The sequence below is a fragment of the Notothenia coriiceps genome, unplaced genomic scaffold (genome assembly GCF_000735185.1).
Source record: "Notothenia coriiceps isolate Sejong01 unplaced genomic scaffold, NC01 NC01_scaffold00024828, whole genome shotgun sequence".
NCBI lineage: Eukaryota > Metazoa > Chordata > Actinopteri > Perciformes > Nototheniidae > Notothenia > Notothenia coriiceps.
The window spans coordinates 154,410-180,215 of record NW_011357529.1 but is presented as its reverse complement, the minus strand read 5'-3'; the positions used below and the strand labels follow the sequence as shown (position 1 = coordinate 180,215).

At 40.0% G+C, this 25,806-nt stretch overlaps 1 long non-coding RNA gene across 1 annotated transcript in view; it reads right to left on the bottom strand.

The window, feature by feature from the left end:
* Positions 1 to 494: 494 nt before the first annotated feature.
* The window catches only part of LOC104955809 (uncharacterized), a 39,946-nt gene continuing 14,634 nt past the window's right edge, over positions 495 to 25,806 (bottom strand). The window contains exons 2-3 of the long non-coding RNA XR_799486.1: positions 1,124 to 1,286; positions 495 to 672 (exon numbers count right to left, since the gene is read on the bottom strand). This is a non-coding gene — a long non-coding RNA (uncharacterized lncRNA). The remainder of the gene's footprint in view (positions 673 to 1,123; positions 1,287 to 25,806) is intronic.

The following is a 25,806-nucleotide window of genomic DNA, read 5'->3' as shown; positions in this document are numbered from 1 at the left end:
TTTTGAACTTATGACACAAGTCTGGATCCAAGGCCTGTCTCTCTCTTCTTACTGTACTACATTGTAGTCAGCCAGTGCCAACCTTTATGAATGTGGATATCATCAGGATTTAGTGTGGGAAAACTAGAACCATGGGATAATATCCAAATAACTGAAGAAGTTCAAGGAGTGTCTGAGAGGACATAAAGTAAATGAAAAAAGGGGCTGAAGCATTCAGATATTTTATGATTTAAAATGGCCCACCAGCAAGAGTGGTTTGCTTAATATACATAGGGTCCCACACAGAATATGGCTCTCCTACCCCCCAAAACCCCAGCTTTAAATTAAAATAATCCTCCTGGAATTTGTGTGGGTGATCTCCAGCTGTGGGCACCAAGAATCATGACCACCTTCCACGCCAGCGCCCAAAGCCTGAGTGTGTGTTAAGTGTGCATGCTGGATTCAGCTGTTTTTTGATAGAACACGGAATGAAAAAATTGCCATTTACAACTAAATTAAAAAGTAGTCAAAATGTTCTTTTAATCCTTACATTTTTTACAGTAACACTAGAACAGGAAGAATTTAAGCATTTGGAGGTAATCTTCCTTCGCTCCTTTGATACGTTTGGCAATGTGATGCACACATGGAACATGTCATGGCACCTCCATTATTGTACACTGCTGTTACTGTGGCCTGGAAATGAGTTTGAGGAAGAATCACTGACACGAGACAAAAAGGTGTGAAGTACCAAGTGTGTGAACAATATGGCCGCCTATTTCTCTGGGTTTCCGGAGTGACTTCAAATGTTAGCACTTTACGGGTCACATGAAAAGAAAAGACCCAAGGCCATTACGACATGATTGGTTCAATACATTTTGGTTTAGCCTCTTTTTTTAAAGCGATTTTAATGAAAAGTTCCATATTCAAGGACTGGTGGGGCTTTATGTCTGCTAGTGATCTACAGGAGAACCCTTTAATTCATGAGGTAATTTGATGAGGGGTCAATGCTTTCCATGCACAGACACAATAAAAAGTCCAATAAAGTAAAATCCTATATTATTATATCCTGTGTAAACTGGGGATGGAGGCAGTCAAGATGTACATTGAGGCTGGAAACATATGCTGCGTATCAAAGTGGAGTTACCTGTCTGTCTCTCTGCAGTTTGGCATGTGTTTGGCCTTAGTTTGGGAGGACTGGGACCTGCTGTCGTGGGTGATGGAAGAGTGTTGAGCAACGGGGGGGAGGAGAGGGTGATGACAGTGTTTAATCCTTCACTGGCACAGGCCTGCTGTCCACCTCACTGCCCCTGTGGTACAAAAAAGAAGGATGAATTAGATCGAACTCTTAACCCTGCCACTGAGCACAAAGACGACAACACTTGGGAAGAAGAGAAGAGGGCAGTGAAATACATGCATGTGGGGTAAAAGCGCTGAAATAGATGTCTGGATGGACATCAATGTTATGTTCTCATGAGCTGGGTCTTAACAATAATTCCCACTACTCCCTTCGGTCTTACTGTACTCAATTAAATGCTCACTAAATTCAACATGGACCCCTTGTTTCGCTCTGCTGTACACAACACTGTGCCCAGCTAGATGTAGGGCATGTCTGTTTCACTTTAAAGATCCAAACCTTTTATTACAAGAGTTCGGGCCAGCCAGGGGCCGCTCCTGGGAAAGCCATTAGGAGAGGTGTGTGTGAGCAGAGCCAGCCTCGGTGTGGTTACAGTAGTGCAGGGCTCTGTCTAATGACTGGAAAGGCCTGTCTCTGTATTGTAATGTAGGCACGAGTTACCTAATCTTCAGGGTGACTTTATAAGGTGTCCTTTCAACCCCGTTGGAGCAGAGATAATGTTAAACATGTCAGGGACAAATCCCTATAAAGACCTGCAGTTTGACCGAGAAGTGACGGCACATTGACATGCAACACTCGGATCAAACTTGTAAGGTCAGTCCCTCCATTAAGAAGATTACATGTTTTATTGTTACACGACATTTTACATTCCATGCTGTAAATCCACTGATGATGGGAAGAGCGCTGCAGCAGAGAGGGATGTAGAAAGGGAGTGGGAGATGAAGAGGGGGGCTGCAATTAGAGAAGTGAAAGACCACCAGGGCGGCTGCTGCCCAAACTCTCAGCTGCCACATATTTAAAGTATTCAGAGAGAAGTAGCAGCAGTACCAAAGTCAGTGACAGTGAGTGAGAGTGAGAGAGGCAGATCGCAATTTGAGTTGTACAAACATATTTGAGGTGCTTTGGAGAAAGAAACCACCTTATTTGTGGAGTTGAAGCTCAGTGGGTAAATGAAAAAAATACAGAACAATAGGTACTTAAAAAAAAGTTTTTAGTATAAACTTTGCTGTGTTTGCTGACATGAAGGTTTTACTGTTTATAACTGGTCGTAACTGTCAGACCTTTTAATTTGTGTTTTAATATATCTGTTTTCAAAGCACTCGCTGGAGCAGTGACTATAAATCTTGTTGTATTCTGTACACTGACAATAAAAGCTTTTTGATTTCTTTTGATTTTGAAAAGTCACTGAGAGGAAAAAGTCTTGATTCTAGTCTCCTAGTGTTAATAACAAGCAAGACTGAGTTCACTTGGTAGCAACTACAACAATCAAAATAATATATTCAGTAGACAGAGTGGAGAGTGAACAACGTCTGCTGCAGCATATCACTTTTCCAAGCGCATTAGTTTCCAATTAATTCACAGAACAAACCACAATCTTTAACTATCATATGTACATTACACTGTGCAGTAATGGGGCCCATTATTATACTGTACATGTAATTGTATATGCTGTAAGGTCAAGAACAGGATTGTCCTTGGATGGTAAAATAGAATCAACTGTTCATTGATTATATTTAGTCACAGGTCAATGTCATGTAACCATACCGAGGTTGAGGTCTTTTATGTAATCTAGATTTAAGAGATAGCAATAGTGACAAGAGGGACATTACAAAGAAGATAATAGCATTACAACACTATGTACTGTTGAGAAACATGCATAGGTTCAAGGTTTAGCTTTATTGTCCTCATACAGTACAGGGTCGCACATTGATACGCAGCTTAAAGTTCCCTCCATTCTACACACACAGAATGGCACAATTATAATCCCGCCCCTACACCGAAAACTATTTCCAGTTCTTGTGGAGGGTCTGCCATATTCCCAACCACTAAGTGGAGAGTGAGAGTGGGTTATAAAAGCCTCTAACAGCCAGCATACATAAATGCTAACTCTTTGTTTCTATCATCAAAACCATTGTGTACAAATAGTTCTGTGCAAACATGAACCTGTAAAACTAAGATAAACATTTGATAATGTCATACAGGCGTCAACAACTAAAAGGTTATAACGTATTCAATCAAGGGATCAATCAGCGTTCTGTGGAAAATAAGGGAGACATTTAATAACAGTGATGAATAAAATAGTTGTTGAACAAAAGCTCAGGAAACACTAAAGTTAACAGGAGCAGCAGCAAATACAGTGTGGAATAAATACTTTAAAAAGTAATGGAACAAGGTGTGACCTCATCTAAGTCATAATTGAGGGATTGACAACTTTTTTTATTCACTGCTTGCCTGTATGAAGCAAATATCCCTATATTTTATGCGTTTTTACCCCTCTTGAACTTTATTATCAAGATCCAGTTTTCATTCACCAGTCGTAAGGCAGAGAGACAGTCTCTGCAACAAAAACAAATAAAAAACATACATTTAGAGTTAATCGTGTTCGAGCTGATTGAAACAAATTCCTTGCTACTGAGGGTCTGTCAGGAGCCATTGCCATTATAACCTGGGGCTTCCTGCCTCGATGGGAGAAGCACCGAGTAGCTTTTCGGCCCTTTGCATTGCAGCAGAACAAGTCATCTTTAATGACGGTTTTACTGCTTATTCAACTAATTAGTGTTTGCTTAAGATGGAAACTCTAGCTTCAGTCGGGACTCTTCTCGCTCAGAGTTGCTGTTGACCTTTTGGTTGGACATCAGGAAAGCAGAAATCCAAAGCGATTAATATGTTTACTTAAAGCACAGACCGCTGATTGATACCCTGATTGATTGAGTTGGGAGCAAATGACATGAATCAAAAGATCAGCGCTTTCCAAACAGTGTAAACAAGCCATTACCTCTGAGCCTTTCCTTCCTTATCAAGCAAAAGTAGAAATACAGGTAGAGCTCTCTTTCACATTTGTAATTCATATCCTGCTGGCTTTCAATTTGTCTAAGGTCTACCTTTGGACCACAGGCAACCCCCTTAATGACTTGAGGTGACCTTTCTAATGGGCAGGGGCATTGTCGAATGGACATAACCATCGGTTCTCCATCATGGCTGAGAAAATAAAGAGGAAGGAAGTGACAACCTGGAAAAGGTTGATGCTTCCCATATGTCAGAGTTACTGGGACTTGGTTCTAATCATGGCATAGCCTGGAGACGTGTATGGTAAGACAAACTTTTGAATAACCAAATCACTGGTAGTATTCCCATGACGGCTATTAATATACCCAAGAGAAATGATGATGAATAAATGATGAGCGGAAGAGACGATTAGATGAGACGATCCACCCAAGGGAAGAAATCGAAGACATTATACCTACAAATATTCTCAGTGGAAGCTGGCACATGTTTAGGTTTGAGTTACTGTATTGCTACCTCTTTAGGAAACCCTCTGCCCTTTGAGCTGTAATGCTATTTTAAGGCAACACTATTTACATTTCAAGCATTTAGACAAGTGTGAAATTATGTGCACGTGTGTTAATGGTCCTTAGAGTCAAAACACAAAGTGGAAGAAGACGTCCTCACAGCATCACATCAAATTAGAGCGGTAACCAGGTATCAAACACACCCAGGAGCAGCACATTAAACAACATGTGTTAACCACACACGCAGTTATTATCACAGGAGGAATGCAAGATCACCATTAGCTTTTTCTGGTTTCCTCCAGTTCCTCTCATGTGAGGAGAATCAGTTGTTACGAGCATGTTTTCACAGCATCCACTCAAATGCCAGTAAGCCAGAACAAAAAGGGATTCCAGTTTAATAATCTAGCACTTAGTCAGCTGATAAAGAAAATTCATAACAAATCTAGTAAAACAACATCCTTGACGTGACAACTTAATAGAAATTTGACAAATGACTTGTACATGATATATTGTCACATGGCTATATAGCGACGACATGGTATTTTATGTGAAGTCGCTCTTCACTGTTAATAACCTTGCTGGCCTTTATCCTGTACTTGTAGCTCAAATCCCATCGCAAAGCAATTACAAGTTTGAGGCTCAACACATGTTGTAGGGCTTGAACACTGTTCTTATTATCTCGCTGTACAGCAGGATATCAGTCACGAAAAAGCACGGTTCACAGCATTACTTTGAGACAAAGTCCAGCACCGTCCCCTTCAGAGTGAATGCTCTCTGGGCTGCATTACTGCTTGCTCAGTGGGTCATAACAGAATTTCCTGAAACCCAGAGGCCATCAAAGCTCACCTGTCTGCAGGCTGAGTGGGAAAACCCTTTTAGACTGGACCTCAGGCTGTCAGTGTGGATTATACAGCCTGTGTGTCTGATAGGCATGGGACAGGCCCCCACCCTTCTCCTAAAGCCTGGTTAATGGTTAATGCAAGACCTGGTGTCTGACTCATGCCCTGCCTGAAAGAAAAACATCCATTCTGATCCACATGATTGTCAGAAATAATCCTTTGTGCAGATTTGTACTGATCAGTCACACAAATACTGCCATTTATACATTATGATATAGAATAAACTGGGAAATAAGTATTGGAAAAGGAAACTTTGGAATATATTATATTTTATCTGCAAGCAAGTTCATTAAGTTTTTATTGCTAAACATATTGGCAAACATGAGTTTAACAGTTGCTTCCCGACATTGGAAACAATTTACAAAGCAATATTAAATCCACTTGCTGGCTGCTTTAAGCTTTTCACCTAGTCTACTTTTGCATATATAGCTTGTACATTTGTAGATATTTTGGAACTTTCCATTATTCTTAGCACTTTAAGGACTAGTATCAACCATTATGTTTTGCCTATTGTTGAAATTGTTTTGTAAATGCTGTTTCAAAGTTCAAGAATAAACTGACAAGATGTACTGTTATGCCAACAGAGTCCCGAGTCAGACTAGCCCTCAAATGCAAGTGCACTCTGAATTTGATCTGATTTGGTTTTCCATCACTGGATGAAAACGGAGTCTCTTTGCTCACCAGATGCTGCTTTCTAGTCCCATGTTTAAATCAGCTCTTCACAAATCCATTTTGTGTTGGCAAGTAGGCAGTTACAAATGAGGAGTAGCATGCCTACTGGCATACTAAGACATTTAGCTACAAAATGCATCAAGTCGACTCTCAGAGAGACAGGCAGCACAATAAATCTTTCACCACCCCAAACTTCTCTTGTGCTAGTTTCTTCTCATTGTGAAGTCACTAAGATCTTATTTAAATGTATTTGAAAAAGGGCCATTTCTCCCAACAGAATCATTGATGCTTTTTCTTAAATATCCCTCAAAGAGCAAAGCTGTGTCTTTAAAATCGAACAGCCCAGTATGACCATAAATACAGTTTTGATCCAAATAACTCAACTCGCTATAAATCCTGCTGATTCTCAGCATGTCTTTCAACCAGCAAATACAATGGCAAAGCATGTCCAATTTGACAGCGGGATGTAAAACAAAGTTCACGACTTGGGTGAGTGAGTACGCTGCCAACATGTAATAAAAATGTCATCGCTGGCACATACATATGGTGTAACACCACAGAGATTGTCACTTAACAGTAGAATATGAGCAATAAATTAGTTCATCGTGACGTCTGCTGCCTTGTGTTTGTGAATTATGAGGGTGAGCTGTTAGCAGTGATCTGAGAGAGGTGATCCTGACGGCTTCTTCTTGGGGTCAGCACACTCAGCAGAGCCCAGTAAACCGTCCTTCCCACAGGCTGGGATTTTAATGACAGAGGTGGGAGATGCGGGCTCCACACCTGGACATCATCCAGAATCACATCCCCCTGTTGCTGCCTGTAAAGAATGGCTGCCTATGAACTGCATATGGAGGAGTCAATTATTTTACTGTACACCAGTGTGTGGGCGTTCAAGATCTGTGAGAGTGAACCACTTGAGCTGGGCTCTACTAGCATTGATGTTAGTGAAGCGTAATATCAACCTCTTTTTGTTTGTTGTTGAAACCAAAGGTGATGGTTAGGGTTAGGGTGTTTATTTCATCAACGGTGCGGGTATACCATGAGCAAGCATGTTTATGGAATTTGGACAGATGTTCATTGACAGAGTAAATGACACAACAGTATAACTTACACACAGATACACACATAATTGGACACACATATGCGACACTGCTGTTGCTGCTTATCAACAATACCCCATATATATATATATTGCAGTTGTCTCATCTCTGTTAAATGGGAAGAATTCAGTTGAAAGAAACACAAATAACATGGGACAATACAATCAATGTTTGTAAATGAAGACAAATCCCTCCCAAAGCGCAACACCGCCATGATTTACAGTCTGGAAAACATCCAATGACAATAAACTGGAGATTAATGCTGTTGGCTCTAGTTTTCTGAGTTGTTTTTTTTTATACCTAAACTGTGCTAAATTAAACAGTAGATCCACCAGAAACAAAACAAATAGAGATCCCCTTCTAGAAAAACCTGTTGGTGCTTTTAAATCCCCATGTCTATGTTTTGATTACTCTTCTTGGTATATCTGTAATATTAGTTGGCATGCATAAATAATCTTCTTTGGGTTTAATGGAGGCATTATTGATCTTGTGGGGAGATTCACTCTTCTCTTCCTCGCTTCACAGGGAGGTCAAATGTCAGGGGCTACTGAGCAACATCGATGCATCTGAGGCTCAGTCAATTTTGTTTAATGGAAGGATGTGTTAGAGTTGACTGTAGACTCACTTAGAGATTAGTTTAGGGCATCTATAAATGTTGATGAAGAGTGGGTTAAAGCTCCTTTTCTGGTGTCCCTTATGCAGACTGAAGGACTTGGGGTGNGGGGGGAGTAAGAGGACAAAGTAGTATTCAATCCATCTGGCATACAAATTAATTCCAGGCACGAGTGGATGTTTTAGAGTAAAACATATTCAATAAAAAATTGACTTTTACATGCCAACATGTACTTTCCGCATGGGAATACGTTTAATTCCACATTCTTTGGTGAAGGTGAAGCCACAACATGCAAGCACGGGAAAGGGATGCCAGGGTGAGGACATTTTCCCATTGGCTTAAAAAACTTGCAGCGCTTGCGATTACACTGCAACATTTTACAAGAAAAATGTCTAGGCAGTGATGCTCAGGTTTAATCCCTGCGCCACATTGCCGCTCCAATTTGGTTTTGGTCCCATTCTCCACATGGCCTTATACCAAAAGTTTAAAGATTGATTTATCATTGTTATCTGGTTTCCTTTAGCATTGGGTTTAAATCCGAAATATTGACACTGTTAGTTTTCTGCTGCAACTTTTTTGCAGCAACACAAAGTTGGTTTATAATTGTCATGTCTTATGTACTGTTAAGTATTGATATTTGTATTATTGAACACATAATCTTTTTAATGATACGAAACATCAACACATGTATTTCAAAAAAGAAAAAAACATTTAGGATTTGGTTAGGTTGATTGTTTTTACTGTACACATACCTCAATGTTACACAATTCTGCAAATGGTTATTCACGATTTCCACTAATCTGGAGCGAGATGCTAAATAAACGTGGAGGTAAAATATTAAGGTCTCAAAATAAACAAACGTTTATGCAAATTATGATGAAGGAAATGCATTTTATTGAGTAATACCGAATCAAAAAATATTTGTTGTTTATTTAAATCATTTAGGAACTCCACAAGACACACTATCTTGTTGGATTTATTCTTTAGTCACATTACTACAGCTCCTGCCAGTGAGCACACTGACTGATTTGCAGGTTTTTCCTACCTTTAGGCCAAATGTGAATTTAATAGATGTCCTCATATTGACTATTATTTGACATTTTTGTTCCAACATTAGAAACATGCATCTGTAATTGACCTGAACAGGTGATATTTTCCGTATGAAGGTTGTCTGGTGTTCTCACTAAAGTTTTTGACGGTTTTATATTTATGTTCTTGGGACTCTTCCATGTGCATGTTCCTTCCATTATCACCTCCATACTGCTCCCCCACCACCATCTCCTGTCCCACAAACTCAATCTGCAGCCACAATGGAAACCTACCTAAATATGTCGTTTTCCACATAACTGCACTCTATCAGTGAAAACACACTTTACAGCACTTGCTCTAGACTGAGCTTTTATAAACTGTCACATGGTAGAGGTCAGCTTTTCACCGGGGTCATAGTAACTAAGGTCCTGTAAACTGTGTCACATTTATTAGTCCCAGATGATTGAGAAAAGTGATGGATTATTCATCCTGCAGGCTTTCATGAACTCAAATAAAAAGCAAGATTTCCACTGGTACAAAGCTGTAAAAATAGTTTAATATCGTACTCATGACAACCAATCTCCTAATGCAAAGTCATTGTAATTGCATTTTGAAATATAATTGACATTTCATTATTGAGAATGGGCCAATTTGTATTTTTGAATAACAATGCTGTGAATATAAAGAAACATCGTCCAATACTTTTGAATGGGTACAATGGTGGTTAGATGAATTTGGTTAAAAATAATAAAACACTCAACATTGCATTCATGCTGTAAAAACATAAAAATAAATAATAAATGATTCAGTCTGTAAAACCTCATCAAGAAATTGAGTGTAATCATGTTTTGTCCCAAAAAAGCTACAAATGAGAATAAAAAATAATCAGTTTTAGGATGTGACAACAATATTTGTAAAGGTTTAATTAAATTAAGAAACAAGAACAACTTTGTTAGGTTTAGAAACATCGTGGTTGGGGAAATCTCAGAAGCTTTCCGCAGTGTACGCATTCACCTTCTGTAGACTTTGGGACTTCATATTTAATTTATTTACTTTTTTGGCTAGAAAAACTAAACACAATTACCCACAATGACAATGCCAAAACACATATGGTCATACAAATTAAAGAAACTTGTTTAATTTACAACAGTAGTCAGACTCTTTAAAAGTATTTTGTAGGGACGTTTGCCGCAAATACAAACAATAGAAAATCCTCTTGAATAACTCTCTACAAGCACACCTTGTGTAGCTTTGGAGAATCTTTGAACTGCTAGCAGGTCTGAATAGTTTCTTAAGCTACTGCAAACTTTACTGAACATCCACCAAGGAGGTTATTCTTTCTAAGAAGCCACAAAGAAAGCAGTCAGAAAACCAAAACTGGCAACACTGATCACAGACTGGATTCACAATTTATCTTTCACTTTCATTCACTTTGCAAAATCTGGAATTTGGGCTGCATTCATGTGGTAAGGAAAAAAATCAGAAAAATTGAAATGTACTTCAACTCCCCTTCACAGATGTGAATACACTGTGGGCAAGGCTAAAGTCTGCACTTTCTGAGTGCTATTCAAGGGACTTCTTTGAAAAGATGACAGATTTGAGAGAAAATAAGTAGATTAAAAGCTCATAAAAAAAAGCAGTAAAAGAAAACTCATAACACTAAATGAAATATACACAAGCAATGGTATAGACTAGAGGCTGAGCAATGTAATCAAATGACTGTGTACATGGAAATAAAAAGGAAACATTCTCCTTAGTTAAAAATAAAAGCTTTTCTTTGACAACAATAACTGCAATGGGAACCACAGGAGGCTGACTGTTAGTCGTACGGAGCACTTATATCTTTAGTCATCTTATTTTTTTAAGAGGCTTGGTCTTTGTTGAAATAACCGCTGTCATTAAGACTGAGAGGCTCCTGCTCTGTGTATCCTTGACTATAATAAGAAACAGAATGGATCTCCACAACTACTGTTCTGTATGTATACGCCATTCATCACACACACAAAAACTCTCACTGAAAGTACACGGCAACATTCTGACAGTGACTCCTCGGTTTGTGCATCTCTGCAGTCAAGACTTTACCACCCAGACAGCAGCTCTCAGCTGGTGGGGAATAGAAGAGAGGAAAGGGTGGGGTGGGGGGAGAATAAGAGAATGCATTCATCTTCTCCTCAAATGGAGATGTTAAAACAAAGCATGTTCACCCTAGGGATTGTAGACATTTGGACAGAGAAAATTAGATTGTACACATAAAAGAAAACGGCACACTTCTTCACTGTGTGCATCCTTAAAGGGACAGTACGGATGTTTTAAAAGTGAAGTTGTATGAGGTACTTATTCACAGTCGGCGTGTTACCTAAAGTAGATCGCTGCCCCAGTTTTGCAGGATAGGTTACTTTTTTCCTTTGTGTGCTGCATATATGTAGACTTCACTGCAGTATTCAGATGCATCTGCTGAAACATGCTGCTTTTAAGATGGAGTAAAACGTAATTGGATGTGACTACATTTGAGGTAAATTGAGATGGATTGGGACGCGGATCGATATCAGTAAGTGACCGGCTCTGCTGCGCCACTCGATGGACTCGGCATCTCTTCTTCTACTCTCTGCGTCCAGCTCTCATATTCACCACAACATCATAACCCACTACTGGGTGTCTGTACAGGCTCATTAGAGGCAGATAGGGAGGGAGGGAGGGAGGGAGGCTTGGGGCAGAAGCCATTACAGGAACCACCTGCCCTCTACCCATCCCACCACTCTGCCCCCAGCCTCTCAGCCATCATACACTCTCTATACCAACCTCAATACCATCCACTTAAAAGCTCTCTCACTCTCTATATCAGAAATCCACTTTTATAAGATTAAAGGGAGGGAGGCGGACCAGACATAAGTACAGAGGAGATAGATGATGGGGGATGAGGGGGAAGATGCACCGTAAGGGGTGGTTGGGTTCAAAGTAAGCGGAGAGGGGGGTTGAGGGGAAACAGTCCTACCAGTCTTGAGGAAAAAACAAGAGTGGTGACTAACACAGTGGCCTTGGGTAAGAAGCCCTGCCATCTACAATGAGGGTGTGGGTAGTGGCAGAGAGGCGGAATGATGGAGAACACAAAAGAGACAGAGGGATGATTCAACAGCTGTAAATGAAATCTTTATGAGGGCTGCGATGCACTCTGGAAGCTCCTAAAGACGTGTGATGTCCGTCCATGATTTCAATCCAAGAGGGATGAAACCGCCCGAAGGCTTTTTGGCTCAGAGAGAAACGCAAGATGCAATATGTGTTATGAATGGATCAGCACAAAACCTTGGTGTTAAAACTGAACAATGGATGAAGCATGTGGTCCACACATTTTTGAGCACGATGCATTCATTAAACAAGAAAATTACAACACTTGTAAACAATGAACATCACATTTTTTTTAAACAAATCCCATCCAGTTTGGGTAAGCATTGCCGACTCAAACAAATATTGGTGATTGTCAAGTATTGCATTATTCATATCTAGTATTTGAGATGATTGACCATGACAGCTTGATTAAACCAAACAGAAAGCCAATACTTAAATGCAGAATCATATGTTTGGAATGTGATTTGAATAAACAAAAACAGCCAATGCCAGGTGAAGAGGTAAGAAAGGTAAGATTAAATCAACATGCCATTTGTATTCCCACCAGGCAGCATCAGAGCAATGCTGAATTAAGGATATAATGGCTCAAACATTCCATCTACTCAGGCACAGTAAACTACAGTCCAGCTTAAAAAACTGCAAACATCCATTTTCCAGCCATAACTCATGGGAGAAGACCAAAGCCATCTCAGTATTGTTCCTAATCCCCTACAAGAACATTGTTTAGATGGAAACACAGATGTGGTTTCACTAACTAATGTTTAGCACTAACAAACGTACCCGCAGTGCACTGAGATGCTCAAAAAATATACAACAAGCCTTTAGTGTCCCATCCTCAAACACTTTTCAATCTTCAACATCTGACATTCAGTGGATTCAAGATGTTAGGCGAAGTGATTGATAACAGCTGCAACGGTTTGACAAGATGCTTTAAAGATGACGAGAGTCCTCTGTGGGAAAGTAATGGAAGCTATTTGGAGCAGAGAGCTATGGACAGGAATTGACCATTGTCACATTTAGCAGATCCTTTTGTAACTTTAGTCTTAATTTACTAAGAAATCATGCATTTGGAGAAAAAAAATCTGCTTTTTCAATTCTTTTCATTAGCACTTCCTATGCAGTTCTGTATTTGAATGCCTTTGTTCTCCCTGACTTTGTTATACCCAAATTGTGCAAGTATTATGCATCTATATAATACATTTACTGTTTTTTATTTTTCTTCTTTGTTACACAGGCCACTGTATTATCCAACTATCAATTTGGAACAAAAACTAAATTTGTCTTTTAACTTTTCAGAAGTTTTAAAAAAGGGGTTGGAAAGCCTGACTCCATTGCCAAGATATCATTTGATGTCACATACCTTAAGCGCCCCAAAAATCTAAACTTCTAACAATCTCTGCACTGTACAGCACATAACTCTGAGACAAAGGGCATCATTCTCACAGTTGTATCCTGAGGCGTCACATTCATTCTTGTCACCAGAGCCATCATCAATGCAAGGCATCTTTATTTTGTGTGCATGTTGCATTACTCTTTATCAAAGTTACTTCAAATGTGTTCATAATACAGTACTAGGACTGCAACTAATGATTATTTTCCTCATCTGTTAATGTGCAGATTATTTGATAAAAGGATAAATTAATTTTTTGGTCATTCAAAATATCAGAAAATAGTAAAACATGTCCATTCTAGTTTATTTAAGGTGATCTCTTTAAATGTTGTTTCGAAAGTCAACAACCACATAATTTAGTTTATTATGATATAAATAAAACAATAAGGTCCGTGGTGCATAAGAACCATAACTGATGGACTGGAATAGTAAATGTAGGTTTGCAGCTTTTCAAGGAAATTGGTTGCCCTTATTTTCCTTGAATTAAGGAGGTCATTCTGAATGATTAGTGTAATTTAGGGTGTAAGAATACAGGATTTCTATGTTCACAGAGTGTAGAGTGTCCTGACATTAGCTGACCAGGGTCTTGTGCTCGGGTCCTTTCATCCTCAACCACGGGACCACAGGCAGGGGAGCCGAGAGGCAACAATAACATATGAGGGGAGAGATAAAGCAACCTAATTTTCTCAGCTGCTCAGGTTGGGTGTGATGGCCACTGCCAAGGTGCCGGCACAGCCAGCGCCACACTGTGATTAATGGATCCTGCGGTGCATCGTGACTCACTCTGCCTCGAGCGGGCACTGTGCCCACCCCCACTCCTCCACTCCTGGGTGCTCTTCCTCTCGTTCCCCCTTTCCTGCAGCAGATGAGTCAGAGAGGCTGAGGTGATGGCTGAGCAAGGAGAATGGAATAATGAAATAAAAGAATGAAAAAGTCTGCCATTAGGACCCTCCCCGGCACGCACCGATGGTACTCTTGATTTAATTTAGACTTTTTAATCTAAGGAGGGGAACTTTCCTTTTATATCCATTTATTTTTTTCTTGGCAGGTGACATTTTTGAGCTTTCCAGGAATTTGTAATTGTTTAAAGCTCCTCCTAGCCAGGTGTCAGCCGTGACAGCCTTTGCTTAGAGGAGAAAGGAAGGGTAGTGGACACAGGCTTGTCTTCTGTGCTTAGGAGAATGAGCTGAATGTGTGTCACAAAGTGTTATAAACCATGCGAGATGTGAAACATTGGGGGAGGGCTTGGGGACTGTAATGTCTAACACCTGACAACTATTCAAAAACAGAACAGCATCCGCCAAGTTGTCTGTTATTCACAGCTTTCTAGAGACAGCCACATGTCCAATCCACTTTGAAATAGACATCAAAGACTGTTACACAGGTCACAGTCAACTTTGTGACCTTCATCGTCATTACTGAACAGGTGTTATATTGGGAGCGGTGCAGGCTGTGGGGTCACGATGAGGAATTTCTCATTTTGCTGGTGTTGACTGAATGACAGAACTCTCCTCTCTATCAGGGTTTGCCAGAAAAAGGAAGGTAAGGCAGCTAGTGTTACTAAAAATATCCTTGTTACCGACAATATCTGTACACAACAACAGTGGAATCCAGAACTTGGTATACTCATACTGTAGCTATCACTCGCCATAACCATTGTACAAGAGGTAAACAAAACTCAATCAATTCAAAAGGACTTAAAAATAAAGGACTAGCTATATCACCAACACAAACACTGTGACTAGGGTGGGTTATTTTAGGTTACATGTCAATCGACAGACTCTTTAACCTCATACAATGATTTATATAGCTCATGCAGCCACCTTAAGAATGGGGGAAAGTCTGATTGAAGTCGATAGTCAGACATGGATAAAGTCAAATGTTCTCCTTTTAAGGAATCCTGGCAAGACTTACTTAAGTTGCAGTAACGAGCAATCCATTACCCTTGGTCAGCTCATTATAGTCGTATAACTCTGACGGGGACTTGAGCTTTCATCTGGCTGTTTGTTTAGTATAGAAAGTGTCAGGGGAACTGGTGTGTTACTGCATGGTGAGCAGTAGTGGTAATTGAGTGTGTGTGTTCATGTGTGTATGCGTGTTTCTGCGCACATGTGCACAACTGATGGAGTGTGTTACTCTATGTGCAATGAAGAGAATGACAAAGTGAGCGTCTCTGTGAGTGTGTGTTTATTTTTCAGGATGTTTGATCCATCAAATTCAATTGAAACCTGTAAACAGGCACCCCTCCATCCCCCAAAACGTTGAAAAAATAAACCCTGAAAACAAGAAAATCTTTCCCCTTCCTCCAGGGCTTCAACTTCTCCACTGACCCACGTCGGGAGCGGACCGAGCTCCATTTCGAACTTCTTCCTCCCTTCACAGCGGCAACAGATCCACATGCCCTAAATCACAACCCATGCCCTTGACAGCGTGCGATGGTGCTGAAAACATCTTTCCCAGCTTGTGATTGTGATGGATTAGCCGGTGCATAAATCATACAAATAAAGAAATGTCTGTGGGTGGAAAATAACGGTTTGTCAAATAAAAGGGTGTGCGCTTTAACGGCTGAACCCAAACCCCTGATGAAATGAGCCCGCTTTTTTAATTTCAGGAGGAATCAAAGAGTGACCATAAATTGCCTCCAAAGACTCAACCCAATCTCTAAAACGATCACCTCCCCCCAACCCTTTATGCAGACAAGTAATTCTGATGCTGACAAAAAAAAAATCATAAAAATGAGATATACATCCATGGCAGAGGTCAGCATGACATCATCGTAGCCATGCAGGGATTCATTGGCTTTTTGGCACATTTCCATAAATACTGTCAGGACCACAGTGAAAGACCTACAGTGTTGTATCCTATGTGTTGGGATTTGGGGACTGGGAGTGAATACTAGCGCCTCATTTGACACAAATTAATAATTGCTGGAAGGTTACTGAAAGCTAATAAATAACAATAACGGGTAATCCTGTTTGTGTAAGAGTGCGAGAGCAGCCAATCTTTCACACGCTGCGACTGTTTCCTGTTAGCTTGGCGGTAAATGCTTGTACATATGAGATGGAGAGATGAAGAGATACATGGTGTTTGTGTGTGCTCACAAGCATTCCTGGATTTATTACTGAAACTCCAGTGAGAAAATCATGAGAGTGAGTGGGAGAAGCAGGGGTGCTGATTGGCTAAAATGATGGCGAGAATTGAAGCAGGCTGTTTCTTTAGGGATCAATTCATTCCCTCCTAGTCCCTGACTGGGCATGAAACACATGGAACCGATAAAAACCTGAGAGTCATACGGTATAGCTGAACCAAATAGACCGACTACACGCAGGGAGGCGCACAGAAAAGAGAGATCACGGGGGAGGAAAAGAAGTCCATTATGGCTCGGTCAAAATGGTAGGATTGTCTTTCACATCTATCTCCAGCAACAATCGAGTCCATTTTCCTTATCTACCAAGGGAAATAACATGAAGGAGTTTGTGTGGGGTCAGTGAAGGTATACAGCTTCCATTAAGTCAGCCTATAATGTATAATAATGTATCGCCTTTTACATAGAAGCAGCCAATACAATTGTAACCCTTAAGAGGGATGCTGAATTTATGGGACAAAGAGAAAATAAATCAGAGTAACTGATTAAAGGCTCAATAATAAAACTAAGAGCAAAATATACACCAAGCGTATTATACGAGTTTGAAAGCAAAACATGCAACCAATAAAAAATCTGTAGGGGAATTAGGCATATTACTTCACAGAAAAGCTACCATGCATTTTCCCTTTCGCCTCTCACCCTTACAGCCGTAGCAGAACCTATAAATATAAAAGCCTTTAATTGCTCCATATGGCAAACAGTTCAGCCAAAGTGTGTTTGCAGAGTCTAACCAGTCTTATGTTTAGTTATCTTACCCTGCTTACACAGAGCTTGTTTTTGAACAAATGGTGTCCTAATGCTGTCAGGGCAACAACAGTGACACATAAAGTTTATTTTACAGGGAGTTGTCGGTACCACCCGTCTAACAAGACAGAGGCATCCATCAAATCCACCTCCCACGCTCTTTCTCGACGACGCGCTCAGATTTTCTAGAATTACATTCATATGTGGAGTAGCAGAAGGTGTAGATGGGAGTGGAGTTACAGCTCTTTATCCATGACTGATGTGAACCTACTCCCATGTGTGGAGGCAGCTACTGGTCTCGGCTGACAGCTGGTAGTTAACACAGGTATCGTCTCACAGACACTGAGCTCAGAGCAAACGCAGTGGAGGTGAATGGGGAGCACCTCCCTGCCATGATAACATGTAATACAGCCAGCAGAAAGACCCAATCATCATAAGTACGTAACAAATACTCTATAAATACTTCCCTGCAACATCAAAAGATGATTGAAAAAAAAACATTTTGGTTTCTGGCGATGCCATTTTGTTTTATACAAGAAATGGGACACTTATGGCACTCTCACTATAAAATGGAAGAAGATGGAGTTTTGTGGTTTCACATTAAACTCAAAAACATTTTGCTTGACCAAAAACAATTTCCTGGTGACTGTTCTTTAATAAAAATTATTTTCAAAGAATATATACAGTTTTGTAACACTCAAAGAACATACATTCAACTTCCTTAACGCCTACTAAAACACAGGACGAATGTTTGGTTAGGACAGAACATTGTTTGACCATTGAAACAATTTCACGACTTTCTGGGAAACAGAGGCTGGCACTGGCGTGAGGATGATACATTTGTAGGTGCTTTAATCTATTGCCCAGCTGTAGGTTGGCTGCTGTTGGAAGAGCAAATCTCGATCGATGGCAGCACCCTGGATTAAATTACAAATTGAGTTTAGCGGGGCTGCTTTTCCCCTCTTTATTTCTGCAGTGTCCCCCAGTGAGGCTCCACTGCAGGCTATTTACGGTGCCCTCTTCCTGGGTAAGTTAATAACGCAAGCCCAGCCTGGACGAAGCTCGACACACAGGCCCGCACTGAGTCATTTGGGCTGGAATTGCTCCGACACACCCAATCAATCATGTAGTGGGATGGGGTCATCCCCAGAGCAGCCCCACCCCTGCACCTCATGGCCTCTCACATCGGTCAATACCAGGCATTATTCTGATCATAATTGCATTAGATTGTTCACAGTGCGCAGCAAAATGCCATCCCGCTGGACCTACTTACGGGCAAGAGCCTTAATACACTATTGTGGTTCCATGAATTTGCCTAAACTGCCATATTGACCATGCTCATTGACTTTTTATTAATGGATTCAGACTGCTGCACTTAGAGTCAAACAAACTGACTCTCCACAATCCAAATGTGTAGTGATTATGAAAATGAGGGATGCAGTGAACCTGAGGGGGCTTTGAACAAAGCCAATGTTCAATAAGACTCTCAGCCTGCAGGTGCCCGGCACAAGCTGCTCCAGCATCTACAGTAAACAAATCGTTCATCAACGTCACAACATGAACACACACCCAAGCCTTTTGTGGTGAATCTCCATTTTCTTCTGGCAGTAGTGTTTGGAGATAATCAAGCGTGGTTGCACAAAGGCAGATTTCCAGACTGTTAGTTTACATACTTTACATTTCACTAATTTGAGACTCATAACGTGGTGATGTTGGCAGTGGATGTGAAATAAATAAAACGCTTACTGTCAGACTGCCCGGATTGTTGGGTGTAATTCATGGTTAATTGCTTGTTCTAAATGTGACGTTAAAGCAGTTTTTCTTGCAAACATGTGCTCAAAACTGAGAGCAGTTTGTGCTAATAGCTATGTGATGTGTGTTTAGGTTATGTGTGGGTGACGAGTCCAGAGTGAATTCTGTGTGGCTCACTGGGGGCCACATACTGCTGCTGTTTATGGGCTCCACCGCAGGAGTCTAATGAGGGAGATGCAGTCAGGGTAATTACCCTAAAGGTTGTGTTTCTCATAGCATTAGAGTAAAAGGTATAGAGAGGGAGCGGTGGTGGGAGTGGAGGTCAGGCATGAGTTGGTGGTGTTTGGCAGAACTGTGTAAAAACGAGGCAGTCGAAGCAGCCAATTTAACAATCGTTGTTCACAAAGTCTCAACCACAGCTGACCCACGGGTTGCGTGAGTTAACCCAGTTGCACCCTTTTTCCCTTTCTGCCAACGCCCACGCTGCCTCCAGACAGTCCTGGAAATCACATGACAAGACAGGGCCCTCGCTCCTGAGAGGATGTCTGCAGGCTGAAACCACATCAGCCCGCAACAGAGTGGTGGTGAGCGCCACTCTGATCACAAACACAAAGTGATGAAAAGGCGCTATGACAGCGTGAGAGAGAGGCGGAGAGATACAGCATGAAGAGATTGGTTTGTCAGAGAAAACTGGACTGCGGCCGCTCTGTGTGCGGAGAACAGAAGGGGATTTTCACCGTGACGAACAAGTTCAGAGCGGCCTCTGTGAAGGTTGTGGTTGTATTCTGTAGATTACAGGAATGAGTTACTGTATGGAAATAGGAAACATTCAGAGGTCATGCACTTTGTCAGAGCTTCTTTTCTTTTCACCATGGAAGTCACCAAGAGCTTTTTTAGATCAGAGATCTGGGCGGATGCATTTGACTCTTTCTTTTAAAACTTAAATATAATGTACTGTGTACTCAGGGTTGGGTTGTAACGGAATACATGTAGTGGCGTTATACGTAATCAGAATACAAAAATCAAGTAACTGTATTCAGCTCGCGTTATATTTGAAAAACTAGTAATCTGATTACAGTTACTTTCGTAAACCTGAAGTGAATACATTTTGGAATACTTATTGGAATTATTGGTGGAAAAGAGTTTCCTTACAAAATGTAATATTCATTACCGGCAGATCTGTGTGCTCGGCGCTGCAGTGTGTCTGTGAGCGAGAGAGAGATGAAGCGTGTCTGTGTGAGAGAGAGATGAAGCGTGTCTGTGTGAGAGAGAGATGAAGCGTGTCTGTGTGAGAGAGAGAGTGGGATGCAGCGTGTCTGTGAGGCCCCGCCCCCGCACGCAGATGAGAGAGAGAGAGATCTCTTTTAAAATATATTGAAAGTTAGAAACGGAGATGGTTAGATAAAATGTGCAAGATAACGTTTATGTAGCATTTATTTATTGTCGAAATGATGACATTTGATAACGGGATCAAATAAAAGTGAATGGCCTGCTGCTGCTGAATGCATGGGGCAAGTGACTGGAAAAAGTTTTAAAAGTTATTACATCGTTTCAAATAATAATAATGATAATTCATTATATTTAGGGGGCGCCTTTCAAAGCACCCAAGGACACCTTACAATTCATAACATATTCTAAGGAAAGGTTTAAATAAATAAATCACAGTAAAATAAGTGTCTCCTGTTCACCAAAACATACCCATCTGTTATAAAAAAATAAAGTATTCTAAAAGTAATCTGAATACATTTTAATACACTTTTTTAAGACACGTAACTGTAACTGTATTCGTATTACTTTCAGAGCCATGTATTCAGTATTCAGTAACTAATTACATTTACAAGTAACCCTCCCAACCCTGTGTGTACTTATAACAACAAGGTCTAGGATCTCATATGTTAATTTGGGTTGCAATTAGATTTTTTGAAAGATTGTCAAAACTAACATCCATTTTCTTTATATTATTTTTGCTGTTATAAATGAATAATATAACATTTCATACAATCTGGGTATTTCTTTGGTAGTTTTGGTTTCATTTTTGTATTCCTGATGGTTATAATATCAATGTACTCACTGAGTTAAATGTTGCCATCTTTGAGAACAACATCACATTGAACACAAGCCGTTAGATTCCAAGAGCCTTTCCTCTCTGAAAAACAGCCTTATTCTTATTGATGAGAAAATGAGAGAATGCAGTTAAAATAATATAATAACACTAATAATATGGATATTTGTATTGATAATTCCCCCAAAAATAACAAGAAAACGTAACCCTGATTCAATATTAACAAGCAATGTATCTCAATCGCTCTTTTTACACAAATTAACTGCACTTAGCATTAACAATGTGGGTTATTGTTATTGTTATTGTGTGACTTTTCTGTATGTGAAATAACCATAAGATTTAGTTTTCGGTTTACCTAAATGATTAAAAAATAAGGTTGGGGACCACTGGAGTTTGATAATCAGGGTAAACTATTGGTTTATTAATAGCCAGTCTGACAGAAACACTGTATGTGGTTCTGGCTGTCCCCACACTTTGTTGTGGTGAGGTAGCCAGATCAAAAAAAATAGATGAGTTATTGGCAATGATGGCCAATATCACAAAAATAAGAACCAAAAGCAGTAATGAACTTTAGTTTTGAAAAGTTGAAGATATTTTAATCTGTACTAACATACACGAAAGCAATTGAAACATTTATTTTAAATCATGACTGAATCAAATCAAGTTGAAGCTGTGCTTTAACAACGGGCAACAATCTTTCAAACTGAGCTGTGAATTTTCAAGTATCTTCCAAAATCTTATCGTGTCGTAGATCATCACCATCAATGTGCGCAGGGACTTGGCTTCATTTTGAGGTCTGAGGTAGACGCAGACTGTGAATTGAGGGGGTGGAGGGATGAGGGGACATATATGAGGGAAAGTCTCCTCAGCTCAACCATGAAAACAACCACAGTCTGCCGTGTTGTCAAAGAACACAAGGACAGGTCAAAGGTCAAATGTGGACACATTATGAGAGCAACCCCAAGATCTCTTAAATCAATAAGCCACTCTCCTATCACATACGTTGATGTTTATCTTAGAAACTCACCATGGAAACCAATAACACGCAGCTCTGCATAATTGCATGAGAAAATCCAGGAACAGTCTGCTGATGGCAGGTTATCGAGAGTGTGGGGAAGGAGGGAGGGATGCCTTGGAGGTGAGGGGGAGGTGGAGGCAGACAAATTGAGCGGCAATTACAGTAATCATCATTAGAGATTTTTGTGTTTCATCTGACTAAGAATGACAAAACCTTGCCATTACACAGGCTAGGACCAGGTAAAAAGGAAATGTTTGTAAGCCCACCAGGGAAAAATAGAAGAGGAAGAAGAAGACCATTCCAAACCATTTTCTATCTTCGCCATGAAGTTAGAATTCTGCACAATGAAGAGATGATCACCTGATCCGCAGCTATAATCATCCCCGTGTGTGTCTTGTGAGTGGACATCATGGCAGACAGGGATGAGTCACAGGCTGCAATCACAGATGGAGAGAAAGAACATCTGAAGAGAGCGCGACAGACAGAAGCTCGGGCTTCCCACCTTTCTATTTTCATGCAAATGAAGTTGCATTGAATAAGACAAGCTGAATGGGTGCGACAAAGTCAAAATAACATTTTGTAATCATAAAAAAATGTAATGAGGCGAAAAAACGTCTTTATTGTTAAGGACATTAGGAGTCAATACTCGCCATTATCAAGGCCGAGCACAATCACTTCTGCAATTTTATTTGTTGATGGAAATGGGTTAAAAATGCACTTGGGGCCACAAGCTATTGATTTGACGTCTGTCAGTTACCTGCGATTTTTACTTTTAAACATACAGTATGTGTAAGTGTTACTAGAAAAGAAGACTTGTCTGACACATTGTCATTATCAACTGTACTTTGGAGCTAACATTAAGACTAATTTGAAGTGTTGGAACAAACAAATTGTCCATCATGTTGTTGCTATGACAACATCTAAATCCAATAGTGGCATGTTCAGTGATGATGCTCAACATCTGTACAGCGCTTACTGTGATCTTTCATGGGATTATTCTGTCTGGCCTCTCTGGTTTTGGTGGGCTTGGGGTGTGGGTGTGCGTGTGTGTTTCTGTATTAGAGGTGCCTCTGATGCTGTTACTTTCATCACGACCAAGTTACAGATTACTTCAATAACATTATCAGCTTCCCGATTTTCATGGGATTTAAATCAAAAATATTTACATTTTTTTGCTTTACACTTTGACAACAAAATATCCCCTATAGTTGTGTTAGTCTACTGTTAATAATGGATTAATGTACAAAAACCTCAATATATTTTGGAAACAGACTTACCAAATAGTGAACTTATCTTTTGAACCCATCCTGCCTGCATGGGATAAAAAAAAATAGGGACCTACTCATAAAAAACAGCAGTGATAACAGGTCAAACACTCAACGGGCAACCTTCAAGAGCAGATATAGTCGAACACACAATCTTTAAAGTTAACAATGTTTTCTCTTGAGGCAGAGGTCTGTATATTAAAGACTGCCTCTCACATTAACGCCTGCAATGATCTAATTGGGCCTCATACATTACATTAAACACATGGGGTGAGTGCTAGCAAGCGCTTTAACAAGGTCACGCTCTAACAAATCTCCCCCCACCCACTATCCTCCAGTGCCCAAACACACACTGTGCATTAAAAAAAAACTCAGCTCACCCAGTCAGCCACATACAGTGAGGAAACACTTACACTGCAATGGACACAAGAGCACGATCTTGGGAATTAATACAATACTGTATAATATTACAATAAAACATTAATAAGAATCAATGGATTGTGCAGTTATGTTGACATTTTCTTCATTAATTAAAGTTGATTCATATATGATGTAGGAGACATTAAAAGCACCACGGCATCTGAGTTTCATCAACTAATATAATCACAGAATTTTTCTTTGTGTGTAGGGGATTGATTAAGATATCATTTTTCAAAGAATGTTAAGTCACACATTAGACCATCAAATAGAGCTGTTATTAAGCACTACAATCAATTAAATCATGAAGTGTTGATTTCCGTATGTATGCAATACATAATTTGCACACTTATAACACATGAAGCTCAGCGCAAGTTCAATCAGGAAGACTACATGTACCTACGTTACTCCATGTCTCTCTCTCACTTCCCCAAATGTCTCTAATAGGCTAATCATAGTTAACAATAATCATCTTCATTATCATAATTAATAGTTAACCAACCACATGTTGCAAAGACCAACAACCAATCATTGTGCTGCAATAAAACATTTCAGACGTCATAGCTGCGACCCTCCTCAAGGGTCTACTGGTCAAAGTCTATTCATATCATATTGTGCTTATGTCAATACATATTTTATAATTAAAAATTAAGTCAATCCTGATTGAAATATGAACTCCCTTGAATGAATTTGGGGGCTGCCTTATGCCAACATGCCACCCTACACCATATGCTGTACACCTGATTTGATTATAAAGTAACAACGACATCCAACAGAGTACTTCATGCATGAACATGTGTATGGTACACTCAATTGACTTACTGTAGCCCAGATGGAAATTTTCTAATTAGGACAGACTAACAAAGAGTTGAAATACCAACCAAACCTCAGGAGACAACCACCCAATGCGACCGTAACGCTCCGACCTGGTCGCTCCAATCTAGGGCTGAACGATTAATCGATTTTAAATCGAAATCGCGATTTGAAATGATGCGATTATCAAATCGCAAAGCATGCGATTTTTTTTACATTTTTTTTTTTTTCTTCTTGTGTGTCAGTCATCCACACCAATCAGAAGTGCTGTGCTCCACATGTACCAGCCATTGTTAACCAATCAGAAATGGCCCATGATAGAAGGTGATAGACAGATTGGGAATGATCTTGGATGCCAATTTGACTTTTGAAAGCCATATTAGAAGCATGACTAGAAAGCTGAAATATAACATTTTCAAATGTAAACATATTAGGAACTCATTAACCATAGAAGCATCGAAAACCTTTTTGCATGCCATGATACTATCACATTTTCATATACTGTATAACCTGCTGGTCCCAAGCAACTATAAGACTGCTATGAGACCACCTGAGGTTCTTTATAAACAAGCCTTAAAAGTTATGGATAGAAAGTCATTAAAACACCATCATTGCAATATACTGTCCATATACAAACTTTTCAGTTTTGATAGTCTTGTTCTACTTTCCCGAGTTCAATTGGTATTCAGAATCATTCACAATTCTACAACAACACCGTTGAGGGGCTTTTTTCAGCTTCGCCGTGAGCAGAGTTGCAGAAACTCCAGATCTGCATTAAATGCAGATCTAACCATCCCTCTGAGGCGCACTGCCTTTGGACGATCAGCATTTCCGTTTACGGCCATCAAGCACTGGAATACTCTTCCAGTTGAACTTAAAACCTGTATCGATATTAACTTGTTTTCTTATGGTGCAAAAAAAATGATATTAAGCAACCAGTCATGCCAACATTAATTACGCTTAATTTAATTCAGGAGAGACGTGATGTATGGAATACATGTTTTTATCGGGTTCACATTATATAAATGAAACATAATGATGACAGTTTAATAACAGTAATGAAATGGTGTTTGGCCGATTGGCCCAAGTTTTTAGGATGTCTTCGGGAAGGAAGAACCGTTTCCGATGACCCCCCTGCGGG